The following is a 13,809-nucleotide window of genomic DNA, read 5'->3' as shown; positions in this document are numbered from 1 at the left end:
AATGCTTCTTGTGAAGGGCAGACTTAAAAGTAGGACAAAAACTGGTTGCAAGTTGTTTATTTGTGTTTACTTGTTATGATGGACAGTGAACCTATTATTTTCCTTCATTAGTGATCACTAAAAAGAAGCCAGGTTTTAGGAGGTAAGGAAAAGAACGCATGTTATAGATTCAGTCCCTGCTAGGATATTGTATCAGAATGATGTGAAAACTCAGGAGGAGACAGAGCAGAAATAAAAAAGAATAAAATGTAGATTGGAAAGTAAGACCTCTAAGAAATATTCTAGGAATTAAGTTCACTTAACCCTGGAGAGGAGAAAGCATCTGAGACGGATTACTAAGCCTTAAGTTATTAACTGGTTACTTATTCAAAGTAAGAACTATTATACCATACTGTTCTCCATCTCTAAAGGGGACAAAACCAGCAGGAATAAGGCTTTTAAAGAAAAGAAAAAGCATGAAAAGCTTAAGAACCTCTTGGGGAGGAATCATCATGTCTTCTATTTGAAATCTTTTATTTTTAAGGGAATAAAAATTTAAGGGAATGTGTAAAGGGATATACACATAGCTTTTTTTTTGCAGTTTTTGGCCAGGGCTGGGTTTGAACCCACCACCTCCAGCATATGGGGCCAACACCCTACTCCTTTGAGCCACAGGCGCCGCCCCCCATAGCTTATTTTTTAATAGAGTCTCACTCTGTCACCCAGGCTGGTTTGCAGTGCTGTGATCACAGCTTATTGTAACCTCAAACTCCTGGGTTTAACAATCCTCCCAACTCAGTCCCAAATAGCTGAGACTACAGATGTGAACCATGACACCCAGCTAATTCTTCCTATTTTTTTTTTATAGAGATGGAGTCTCACTGTGTTACCCAGGCTGGTCTGCAACTCCTGGGCTCAAGAGATGCTCTCACCTTGGCCTCTCTAAGTGCTGGAGTTACAGGCATAGGCTGCTGCAACCTGGCCCCAAATGGCATTTTTTAAGGTTCCTTCTTTGCAATACATTTTTTTAAAACTCAGGTTAGAGCAAAAATGATGTCATAAAAAGCATTAAAAATAACACTTTGGAGGGCGGTTCCTGTGCTCAAGGAGTAGGTGATGGCAGGTTCAAACCCAGCCCTGGCCAAAAACTGCAAAAAAAAAAAAAAAATAATAATAATAATAACATTTTGGTTTCTTTCACTCCCTATCTGGAAGAATTCAGCTGGCAAAATAATTTTTGTATATTTTGAGTAGACACATAGGTGCAAGGCACAAAGACCTGGTTGGATATTATTTTTAAATTAACTTGGCAAATTAAGTGAGACTGGAACACAAATTTTGTTCATCTTAAAGAATGTAAAGCTTTATAGGTTTTTTGAAGTTTTTGTTTTGTTTTAAATATTGTTACTTGGATGTAGTAACTTCAGCAGACTGAGAGGTTTTTTTCAGAGATTGGATACTTCAGATTATCTCTGTGTAGGAAATAAACCTTCCGTTCCTTAAGCAGGTTATTTCTGGAATTGATGTAACAGAGATGTTAGCTGGAGTTTAATGGAGAAATTGTTCTGCGAACTGCTGCTATTGGTATTTCTTTCACACGTTTTCCATTGATGTTGGTGATGCTTGAAAAATCCAATTTCTGCTTTATAAATGTAATTTTATGCCTTTTTCCTCTCCACCTCTTTACCTAAGCACCCTTCCACATTTTGTTACTGTGAAGAGCTATTGCCCTATTACCTCACTGATAAGAAATCTTAACTGTATTCATCCAGAATGCTTTAAGCTTATTCATAAACTGAATTTGTTTATGAACCTTTGGTTATTTTGTTATTAATGTCAGAATATTTAAGACTTATTGTAAGAAGTAATTTTAAATCTATTTCATAACCTGTTTTAGTCTGTCTGGATACTATTCTATGTTAATTTATTATGGCCTTTTATAATTCACTTGTTTTCTAAGATTACTCTAGAAACCGATGAGGAAAGAGTCATACCAACGTAATGAATGGTCAGTTGATCAAGCATTTTATTTCCAGTTTCCTCGTACTTGGGGCAGCCAAAGCACAAGATTTCAAGAAATCTTTATCACATTTGTTCCTCAAAGCATCTTACCATAATCCATAAAGTCTAACCAGAAAGAAAACAATCACTGCTTGTCTGATTGTTTGCATAGCATGACTTTAGTTCTAGTTAGAAACAAAGTTAATGCCGTCACTCCCTTAAAAATATCACCATACTGTTAAATTCATTAAGCTGTCTTTCCTCTTTAATTCAGGACTATGTATTTTAAAACAAGAACCTACAGGAATGTGTGAAATGACCAAGAGACAAGCAAAGTGACGTATCTAGAGTTTGCTTCTCAAATTTTTCTACCAGCCTATCCCAAAACAGAGGAGCGGGCAGGGGTTCTGACAGCAAAATGAGAGGCAGCCCACCACTGACATGAAATGTTGTGTTCTGTCTTTAAAATGTTAAGTACATTGGGCATTCTCCATAGTAAAGCTTTTAACATAAGGATGATCTCTTCAGTCCTCACTCAAATGGACGCTGCCAGAAAGAAGCACTGTGCTTATCAGGTGGCTGCTCAATTTTCTCTGCCAACAACCCCACCCTCAATTGTTGTGTATTCCTGGGATACACACATTGACTGTAGTATGAGAAATATAAACATAGACAACGTCTAGACTATTCCCTGCCCTTTAAAATCTGACCTTCTAGGATTAGTGCCAATTTAAACTGGCCTGAAATGCTTCTATTACCATTGAACCTCACCATTATAGTCTGAGCTGTTGGCCAGTTTGTTTTCTTAAATCTCTGGCATTCCTTGATGAAGGATGAGGTGACAATAGGAATTAAGGGATTTTATATTAAAGAAGCAAATAGTCTAAGGAGCAATCAAAAACTTAATTTTTGAATTAAATTTTTGGACCATACTTGTTACTGAAATTTATAACCTGGTATTTATGAAGCACGCACACCCTTGAATACCCGTTTCTTTGGAGAAAGCAAAGCATATTTTTATGTGGAAATTGTATATAATGCCTTGTATTTTATCCTCAAAGCAAGGTGTTGGCCAGAAAAATTAAGAAATAGTGTCTAAGTAGACTTAATATCACTAGTCTAAGTGATAGACTAAGCTTAATATCACTGGTCATTTTGAGCCTACTAGCACTACCTTCCAAGTGAATCACAACCAATTCCATACTATTTGGCATATTTTTGTCCAATTTTGTGATTTCTTGTATATCTTACAAGAGCCACTCAAGCAAGAATGTGCATCTATATGTGGCTAGTCCTTGTTATTATAAGCTAGAATTAAGTCTTTGTTATGATAAAGTATATCCAGTTAAGAATGAATTATTTTTCTGACTAATGTGTGTAGAAGTAGTTCAGAATGGTGCCCTCGTCTTAACAGTTTCTGTCAACCTCTTCGCATTTTTCCCTACAAAAACCACCCGGGTGTATTATAAGTACTGCCTGTAAGAATTTGCACTTTATGTATTTGTGTGTGGTTTTCTTGTGGTGTTAGACAAATGAAGTGTTATCAGTAATAAACAGGTCTCTTCATGGGCATGTGCTTCTGTGTAATTTTTATTTTAGATACTGTGGAGTTCATAAAGGTTGCTATCCAAACTAAAAATATTCATGAAATATGTTCATGACATATCCTAGAATCAAATGAATATTCTGGCCCAATTGTCAGAAAATATTTCTTGACTAGTGCATCAGAAGTCTGGGAAGTAAGAACCACTATTCAAGTTCTTTCTGCCTATTTCTTTTTCTCTCCTTCAGTTGGCCTAATTTGTTTGCTCATGTTAGTACCAGCAACCATAATAAGATGGAAAAGTTAAAGGTTTAGAAATCCCTTAACGTAATAACTATAGATCGAGCGAGTTTTAAGGGTTCTTATGACTCTGTGTTCCTGCTCTCCATTGCCTGCCTCTCCCTGATCAGGTTCAAAGGGAAGGAATATTCCATGAAGTTCTTTTATCACCAAAATGGAATATTCCGAGACCATGTTGACCCATTCTTAACCCCTTCCCCTATTTTTTTTTTTTTTTTTGAGACAGGGTCTCAAGCTGTTGCCCTGTGTAGAGTGCTGTAGCATCACAGCTCACAGCAACCTCTAACTCCTGGGCTTAAGCAATTCTCTTGCCTCAGCCTCCCAAGTAGCTTGGACTACAGGCGCCTGCCACAACACCCGGCTACTTTTTAGTTGTAGTTGTCATTGTTGTTTGGCGGGCCCAGGCTGGATTTGAACCCACCAGCTCTGGTGTATGTGGCTGGCGCCTTAGCCGCTTGAGCTACAGGCGCCCAGCCACCCTATTTTATTCTTTATAGCACATAAACAAGTAAACAAATCAGTAGTACTACCTGTCTCCGTGAGTGTAGCTTTTTATTACTTCACCACTGCCTAGAACAGTGAGTGACACATAGTAGGGTGTCCCAGCTACTTGGGAGGCTGAAGCAAGAGACTCCCTTAAGCCCAAGAGTTGGAGGTTGCTGTGAGCTGTAACGCCATGGCACTCTACCCAGGGCGACAGCTTGAGACTCTGTCTTAAAAAAAAATAAAGTTTGTTACTCACCATTCTTCCTCCCTGTCCTCCCTAAACTAGCATATCCTCATTTCCTTCAGTGACACCACCATTTTATCTTTATTCCCCTCTCTCTGCCTCCTACTAGGTGGCACAAACTTGTAGCTATCTGCTTTCAATTAATTCTTTGACCTTTATCCCTCTTCTTCATTCATTTTATACATATTTATTAACCTGGAAATGGGAAGCAAGGGCACTCCAGAAGTCTAAAAAGTAGGAAAAAAGACACAACCAGGCTGGGCCTGGTAGGTCACACCCGGAATCCTAACGCTTTAGGAGGACAAGGCAGACCAAGTGTTTGAATGCAACCTGAGCAAGAGCGAAACCCTGAATCTATAAAACAGAGAAATTAGTCATAGCAACACATGCATGTAGTCCCAGCTACTTGAATAGCTGAGGCAGGAGGATCACTTGAGCCCAGAAGTTGGAGGTTTCAATGAGTTGGATGGCACCACTGCACTCTAATCAGTCCCCATCTCAAAACAGCAAAGAAAGGCATAACCATGTTATTGCCCAAATGGTCTATTGAGCACACCATGCCCGCTGACCCCACACCATCAGAAGAATCACTTTTATCTGTGCCTTATATCTTTGGATTCAAAGCACCTAGAGAGAAGGCCCAATTGGCTGGACTTCTGCTGTCTGCCTGCCTCCTAGCTGTAACTGGGGACAGATAAAGGAAAGACCTGATTCACTCAGCTTCCTTCTGAATGTTGACGAGAGCAAGTCTCTAGTTACCCTTCCATCAGGACACAGTGGGGTAATTTGCCAAATCAGAAATTACAGTGCAAGGCCAGGCGTGGTGGCTCATACCTGTAACCCTAGCACTCTGGGAGGCTGAGGCAGGTAGATTACCTGAGCTTACAGGCTTCAGACCAGCCTGAGCCAGAGTGAGACCTCATCTCTAAAAATAGCCAAGCATTGTGGTGGGCGCCTGTAGTCCCATCTACTTGGGAGGCTGAGGCAAGAGGATCAAGTGAGCCCAAGAGTTGGAGGTTACTGTGAGGTATGACACTACGGACTCTGTCTCAAAAAAAAGGAAGAAAAGAAAAATTATAGGGCAGACAAAAAGTGACAAACGTCCACTATAGTGGGAAAGTAGTGTTGAAGAGTAAGTAAACACTGGGCAAAGGGAGAGATAAACACATCTAAAGCACGGAACACAGCATAAGCAGGCAGAGAACAAGTGGTTCAGTATTGCTCGTGGGGTTTGAGCTTGGTGTGGGCAGGGATGAGGGCCCTGGGTGCTGTGCTATGGAACTTGGACTTTAATCAGAAGCTGATGACAGTCACCAAGGGATAATGGTAGGGTGCAAGCTGCGGGGAATACTCACAGGAAGGGACCTTAAACATAATTTTCTATGACATGACCTCCAAATGGGAATATATGTTTGAAGCTCGCCAGTGACAACTTGCCAAGACTTGTTGGTTCTCTTTTAAAATAAAGGTTAGCAGAGAGTTCATTCCCGTAGTCAACTGAAATCTGCCTCCTGCAGCTTCTACACTTTGGTTGTACTTGGAAGCTCTGTGTTATACATAAGTCTATTTCCTTGTCCCTCAGTCCCTGCCCCTTGCCCCAGTCTAAATATGCATAATTCCGCTGCTGTTCTATGATCAGTTTTGAGTCTTCTTTACCTTTTCATCATCTCAGGCAGTTTTTTTTTCAAAAAGGTGGGTCCAGAATTTAATATAGGAATGGCAGTACCAGCCCAGAGTAGAGAAAGGTGGAATTTCTACCTGACTGGTCAGAGAGAGGAGCACCAACGTACTCCTTGCCAACAAAGTGAAGTGACTCCTTTTTATCTCAACTCAAGCATCACTCCTCCCAAAAGCCTTTCCTGCCTTTCACCCCAACCAAGCTGGCCCTGCCCCTCTTGCAGTGCTTCCTATGACATACTGAAATGATCTGTTTCTCTACTCCCCAGCTGATTGTGGGCTTCCCTGGGGGCTGGACTTGGCTGACTCTGGGGTACCTCTGGGGCCTGGTCCCAGTACCTCAGTACCTCTGAGGCCTGGGGACCAGAACCAAGCTAAGCATATAATGAATCCTCAGCAAAAAGAGATGTTTGAGTTATATATGCTTCATGGACCCTGGGCTCAAAACTAGTGAAAGTTAAATCGACATGGCAGTTAATGTGTTAGTGACGAAGTATGCTGTAAACAAACAGGGCAGGGAGGGGCACATGATACACAAATAAATTCAACTCCAAGCCAAATGACTATCTGATAGAAGCCTGAGACCTGCTAGACAGCTTCCAGCCAGGCTTTGGCCATGCTGAGCTAAATAAGCAGAGCTCCAGTGGGGGTGGACGGCTCAGCCACATCGCTATTGGCAGGAGGCTTCGGTTCCTCATCACATGGGCCCGTCCTCGTGACAGGGCAGCTGGCTTCCTCCAGAGTGAGGGATCAAAAAAGAGCAAAGCACAAGTCAATATCTTTCATGACCTAGACACACTGTCATTTGTGCAAAATTCTATAGTCACACATCTCAGTCCTGGCATAGCAAGGAAGACAGTACATACTATGTGGATGCTGAGATGTAGCAATCACTGAGGCCATCTCAGAGTAACACAGGGAAAGAGTAAATGATCAGTTTTTTGTTTTGAAACAGAATCTCACTTTGTCACCCTCGGTAGAGTGCTGTAGCATCATAGCTCACAGCAACCTCAAACTCCTGGGTTCAAGCAATCCCCTTGCCTCAGCCTCCTGATTAGCTGGGACTACAGGTGCCCGCCACAACACCCAGCTATTTTTAGAGACAAGGTCTCACTCTAGCTTAGGCTGGTCTAACTCCTGAGCTCAGGCAATCCACCCGCCTCCGCCTCCCAGAGTGCTAGGATTACAGGCGTTTTCTCCACCGCACCCAGCCCTAAATGATCAGTTTATAACCCTGTCATGTTTGAGACACCTGAGAGACATCTGAGAGCAAATGTCAAGTAGGCAGTGGGAAATATAAGTCCAGAGCTCAGAAGAGAAGTCTGAGCTAGAGATATAAATTTGGAGGTTATCGACATACCAAAGTACAGGGTTTCCCAAAGGTTGCCCATAAAGTCACCATGTGTAGGACAAATGGGAAATTGTAGCTAAATGTACCACCTTTTTGTAAAATTTTGTAATTAATATTTATATCACTCACAATTCTGTAAGTCAATGATTTGTGCTGAGCTCAGGTAAGTTATTCATCTGGCCTTAGCTATGTTTGGGTTTTTTTTTTTTTGAGACAGTCACACTATGTCGCCCTCTGTAGAGTACTGTGTTGTCACAGCTCACAGCAACCTCCAACTCTTGGGCTTAAGCGATTCTCTTGCCTCAGCCTCCCAAGTAGCTGGGACTAGAGGTGCCCACCATAATGCCCGGCTATATTTTTGTTGCAGTTGTCATTGTTTAGGTGGCCCAGGGAGGGTTCAAATCTGCCCCCCTTGGTGTACATGGCCGGCGCCGTAACCACTGTGCTATGGGTGCTGAGCCAGGTGTTGGGTGTTTGATCATTTATGGCTCTGAGGTCAGTTGCTAAACTGGCTGGATGCTGGTAATCTAGAACAGCTTCTGCTGGATGTCTCTCCTATTCTATGTGGTCTCTTATCCTAAGCTGGCTAGCTTAGGTTTGTTCGTATGAGTAGCTGGACAGAATTTCAAGAGAAATTGCTGAGATATGTGAAGTATTTTGAGACTTAGGCATAGAATTTATATCATCCCTCTGCTGCATCCCATTGGCCAAAATTGTCACAAGGCCAGTTCAGATTTAAGGGGAAGAGAAATAGCCTCCACTTCTTGTTAGGAGAAGCCGCAAAGTTATAACTCAAAGAGTGTGGATTCAGGGAGGACTGAAGGATTGTGGCCATTTTTTTGTGATTTATCACAGTTAGTTATTCTCATTCCTCTTGTGGGAAAAATATGCATACCACCATTCCAGGACCCTCAAACATCTCTTGGAATTATCAGGCTTGAAAGAAGTGATCAGGTTTGAAGTCTAAGATCTTATGACCTGAAGCAGGTTCGCATGTGACTTAATGGATGTTGTTCTTTCTGATGTTGTATTAACATGAATTTAAAAAGACGAGTTCTTTGCTGCCTAATATACAATAAATCACCTAATATACAATGAATCAGGCAGCATAATCTCAGGGGACTCAGCCATTCAAGAGAGAGGAAGAACGAGAGGCACACAGCCATAGTAGTTCTGAACTCCTGCTGGGCAAATGTTATTAAGTCCTCCTGTCCTGGCAGGGGATATATTCCTTGCTTAGGCCTAAGTTCTACTTCCTGGGAGTGGCTCCCTCCTCCCTTGATCCACCCTGTGAAGCATCCTTCCTTGTCTGCACCTTCCTTGGCTCTTTCTGAAGATGTGGCTCATAGTAGCTGAACAGCAATTTGAGTAATTTCAGTCCCTTTTAGTCCAGGCTGGTGGTATTGTCACATGTACAACTCACTTAAAAATAATTTGCCAGTGGCGCCCGTGGCTCAAAGGAGTAGGGCGCTGGCCCCGTATGCCGCAGGTGGCGGGTTCAAACCCAGCCCCAGCCAAAAACTGCAATAAATAAATAAATAAAAATATTTTGCCTGTTTATGTATCTGATAATAAGTATTCCATACTCCAAATGACACATTCACAATTGTTTTGGCAACATCTCAGTTTTATCACTGTTATTTTGGAATTGGGCTTCTGTGGGATCTCAAGATATCAAGAAATCTTTAGTCTAGGGGGCTACTAGATATCACTCTAATTCTTGCAGAGGTCTTTATGAAGTTCCACTATAATCCACAGATTACCATTTTTTTCAGCCTCTAGCAATAATTTCTCCACCATTTTTCCAGACTTCATTATATTTACTTGCTATTTTCCCAATCTCCAACCACCCTTGATCTCAAAAGCAATGCCACAAATTTTATTAAAGGTAGAATTTCACTTTCAGACACCAATTTCATTATCAGTCAATTTCTGCTGCAAAACACACTACCCCAAAGCTTAGTGGCTTAAAACAGCAACATTTATCTCATAGTTGTGTGAGTTGGCAGTTTTTTGGGGTTTTTTTTGAGACATAGTCTCACTTTGTCACCCTGGGTAGAGTGCTATGGTGTCACAGCTCACAGCAACCTCTTCTGTTGCAAGTTATTGATCAAAGAAAGTAATGAGGCCTTCCCAGATTCCAGTGGTAGATACGAAGTCATACAGCAAAGGGTGAGGATAGAGAGAGGAATGAGGATCATGGCTATTTTTATACTCGATGATACCTATTCACAGTCCACCCTTATCACGAGGTTGGTGGGCATTTGTCCCTTCCAAATGTTTATATTTATGTGGCATATGTATACATCAAAAATATATAGTATTTTTTTCCTGTGGGTTTTATGTGTTTTTGGAGAGTCATGTTTGGGTGGGGTTGTTTGTTTTTGGAAACAGAGTCTTGCTCTGTTGCCCAGAGTTAGAGTGCCATGGCATCAGCCTAGCTCATAGCTGACTCAAACTCTTGGGCTCAGGTAATCCTCCTCCCTCCACCTCCTGAGTGGCTGAGACTACAGCTAATTTTTCTACATTTTTTTTTTAGAAATACCTACTTCATAAGATATTTTTATTTATTTATTTAAGACAGAGTCTTACTTTGTAGCCCTCAGTGGAGTGCGGAGGTGTAGTAGCTCACAGCAACCTCAAACTCTTAGACTCAAGCATTTCTCTTGTCTCAGACTCCTGAGTAGCTAAGACTATAGGCACTTGCGACAGCTGGTAAAAAAACACCTGGTTATTTTTTAGAGACAGGGTTTTGCACTTACTCAGGTTGGTCTCAAACCTGTGAGCTCAGGCAACCCACCTGCCTCGACCTCCCAGAGTACTAGGATTACAGGCATGAGGCACCATGCCTCACCACCTGTGTGTTTATGTTTTTATTTTTCTATTTATTTTATTTTATTTTATTTTCATTGTTTGAGACAGAGTCTTAGTCATTCTACGGTTGAGTGCTATGGCGTCATAACTCACAGCAACTTAAACTCTTGGGCTCAAGTGATCCTCTTGCTTCCACCTCCTAAGTAGCTGGGACTGCAGGCACCCGCCACAATGCCTGCTAATTTTTTTTTAGAGACAAGGTCTCACTCTTGCTCAGGCTAGTCTCAGACTCCTGAGTTCAGGCAATCCACCTGCCTTGGCTTCCCAGAATTCCAGGATTACAGGTGTGAGACATCATGCTTGGCCCGGTTTTGTGTGTTTTTTTTTAATATTTCAATGATTTAATTCATATAGAGCTCTGGGCATGGTCCCTAGAATATAATTTTAAACACTCAAATGTTAGCTATAGTTTGCTGTTTTTAACCAGCCTACATGAAAAGTACAAAAGGAGGGCGGCGCCTGTGGCTCAAAGGGGTAGAGCGCCAGTCCCATGTGCCAGAGGTGGCAGGTTCAAACCCAGCCCCGGCCAAAAAAAAAAAAAAAGAAAAGTACAAAAGGAGAGCTTTATACTCTTTAGATTCAGTGTCCAATCTGTGGCATTGCTAGAATTCATGGTCCACTAGACCATAGGGTCACGATGTGCACCAGCCCTCCAGACAGATCCTTCTGCCTCCCTGTCCCACTTGTCCATACAGGTGTGGCCCACAGTTGTCCCTTTGCCTGCCTTACTTTGCATGGCCCCATCATACAGGTTACAATAGCAATCCACCCAGCAGTTTTATGTTTTTAAATGAGCTATTTTACAGGTACTAAAGAATCTGGGGCAGAAGCCGATCCGGGAGGCAGCATGGCAGCGGGGTTCAGGTGGAGCTGCAGGGTCCTGAGAAGTATTTCCCATTTTGGCTAGAGATCACAACATACAAAAGCTATCCCAAAACATGAACCAGGATTAGGATATAGTTTTGATCTCACTGAAAGAATTTCAAGCTACTGCTTGTAAATTTGCCAGAGAGGAAATAATATCAGTTGCTGCAGAATATGATAAAACTGGTGAATACCTTGTCCCCTAATTAAAAGAGCTTAGGAACTTGGTTTCATGAATACACACATTACAGAGAGTTGTGGAGGTTTCGGACTTGGACCTTTTGATGCTTGTTTAATAACTGAAGAATTGGCTTATGGATGTACTGGGGTTCAGACTGTTATTGAAGCAAATTCTTTGGGACAAATGCCTGTTATTATTGCTGGAAATGATCAGCAAAAAAAGTATTTGGGGAGACTGACTAAAGAGCCATTGATGTGTGCCCACTGTGTAACATAACCTGGAGCAGGCTCTGGTGTAGCTGGTTTAAAGACCAAAGCAGAAAAGAAAGGAGATGAGTATATTATTAATGATCAGAAGACGTGGATAACCAATGGAGGAAAAGCTAATTGGTATTTTTTATTGGCACTTTCTGATCCAGATCCTAAGGCTCCTGCTGGCAAAGCCTTTATTGGATTTACTGTGGAAGCAGATACCCTAGGAATACAGAGTGAAAGAAAGGAATTAAACATGGGCCAGCGATGTTCAGATACTAGAGGAATTGTCTTTGAAGATGTGAAAGTACCTAAGGAAAATGTTTTAATTGGTGAAGGAGCTGGTTTCAAAATTGCCATGGGAGCTTTTGACTTCCAGTAGCAGCTGGTGCTGTTGGATTAGCACAAAGAGCTTTGGATGGAAAATGCAGATAAAGAGAATAAATCCTAAATTATTTAAAGGTAATATTTACATTATGCTGCCAAGATCTATGCTATGCTATATATCTTAGCTATACTTTTTTAAAATTTAAATGTTGGCTTTTATGTTGAAAGTTTAATGAAACGTCCTTTGGTACTGTCCTAGTTCATGTAGTAAGACAATCTGTTATGAATTGTTTTCCTTGAGCATCTGAGTTCTCTTGGGTTACCACAATGAGAATGAAAGTCAGAAGCAGAACAGCCCAGCAGTCATGCTGTCGGACGCTGGATTAATATGCCAACTGTTCAACTGAGAATAAAAGCCCACTTGGCGGATATGTCCAGCATGTCTTTTAAACGAGTGTAGAATGGCCTTCAAACTAATTGTTGGCTGAAAGAAAAAAGTCTGCTAAGAATAGGGGGAAGGGGAGGTGGGCGGAGGGAGGGTGATTGGTGGGATTACACCCGCGGTGCATCTTACAAGGGTACATGTGAAACTTAGTAAATGTAGAAAATAAATGTCTTAACACAATAACTAAGAAAATGCCAGGAAGGCTATGTTAACCAGTGTGATGAAAAATGTGTCAAATGGTCTATAAAACCAGTGTATGGTGCCCCATGATTGCATTAATGTACACAGCTATGATTTAATAATAAAAAATAATAAGAAATTAAAAAAAAAAGAGCTTTGGATGAAGCTACCAAGTATGCCCTGGAAAGGAAAACTTTTGGAAAGCCAATTGTAGAGCACCAAGGGATATCATTTCTGCTGGCTGAAACTCCTGAGTCCAGGCAATCCACCTACTAGTTGAACTAGCTAGATCGAGTTACCAGAGAGCAACCTGGGAGGTTGATTCTGGTTGCCAAAATACCTGTTATGCTTCTATTGCAAAGGCATTTGCTGGAGATATTGCAAATCAGGTAGCTACTGATGCGGTGCAGATTTTTGGAGGCAACGGACTCAATACAGAATATCCTATAGAGAAACTAATGAGGGATGCCAAGATCTATCAGATTTATGAAGGTACTACACAAATTCAAAGGCTTATTATAGCCCGTGAACACGTTGGCAAGTATAAAAACTAAACAGATTGCTATAGAAACATGATTCATCATTGATAACTAGAACATGATCCACTTATTTAAGCTCCAGAAAAAAGAAAGGGCTTTAACATTTCTCCTGTGAAAATAAAAATGAATACTCTAATACTATACCTAAGCTTCTGATTCAAAAAGTAGTTGGTACTTTATGATTTCCCTTTTCTGAAACAGATTTGGTTTTATTAAAATTATGTGTTGGCCTTAGTACTGGTGTATTTGTATTAATTAACCTAGAAAAATACACTTGCTATTTTGATGTCTTAAAGTGGAAGAAATTCCTTGGAATTCCACTGTTTTTCCAGTGACAGAAAAGTGGGCTTATAAAATATTCAGAATGTTCCAAATTTACATTGAGAAATGTAGATTTGGACACCATCGAACAACTTACCAATGACCATGTAGCCTTAACAGTATTATTTTTAGTGCTCATTTTACTGCAACTTGGAAAGCATTTGCTTTCAGTTTTGCAAAGGGGGGAACAGTCAAAATTTTGATATTCATATTCACCCACTTATTACATACAAGATCAAGGAGCTT

At 41.0% G+C, this 13,809-nt stretch overlaps 1 pseudogene; it reads left to right on the top strand.

The window, feature by feature from the left end:
• The first annotated feature begins 11,302 nt into the window (after positions 1–11,302).
• On the top strand, positions 11,303–13,338 carry LOC128565064 (medium-chain specific acyl-CoA dehydrogenase, mitochondrial-like; annotated as a pseudogene).
• Positions 13,339–13,809: the final 471 nt, after the last annotated feature.

The sequence above is a fragment of the Nycticebus coucang genome, chromosome 14 (genome assembly GCF_027406575.1).
Source record: "Nycticebus coucang isolate mNycCou1 chromosome 14, mNycCou1.pri, whole genome shotgun sequence".
NCBI lineage: Eukaryota > Metazoa > Chordata > Mammalia > Primates > Lorisidae > Nycticebus > Nycticebus coucang.
The sequence above is the reverse complement of the archived record's forward strand: the minus strand, read 5'-3'. Positions and strand labels throughout refer to the sequence as shown.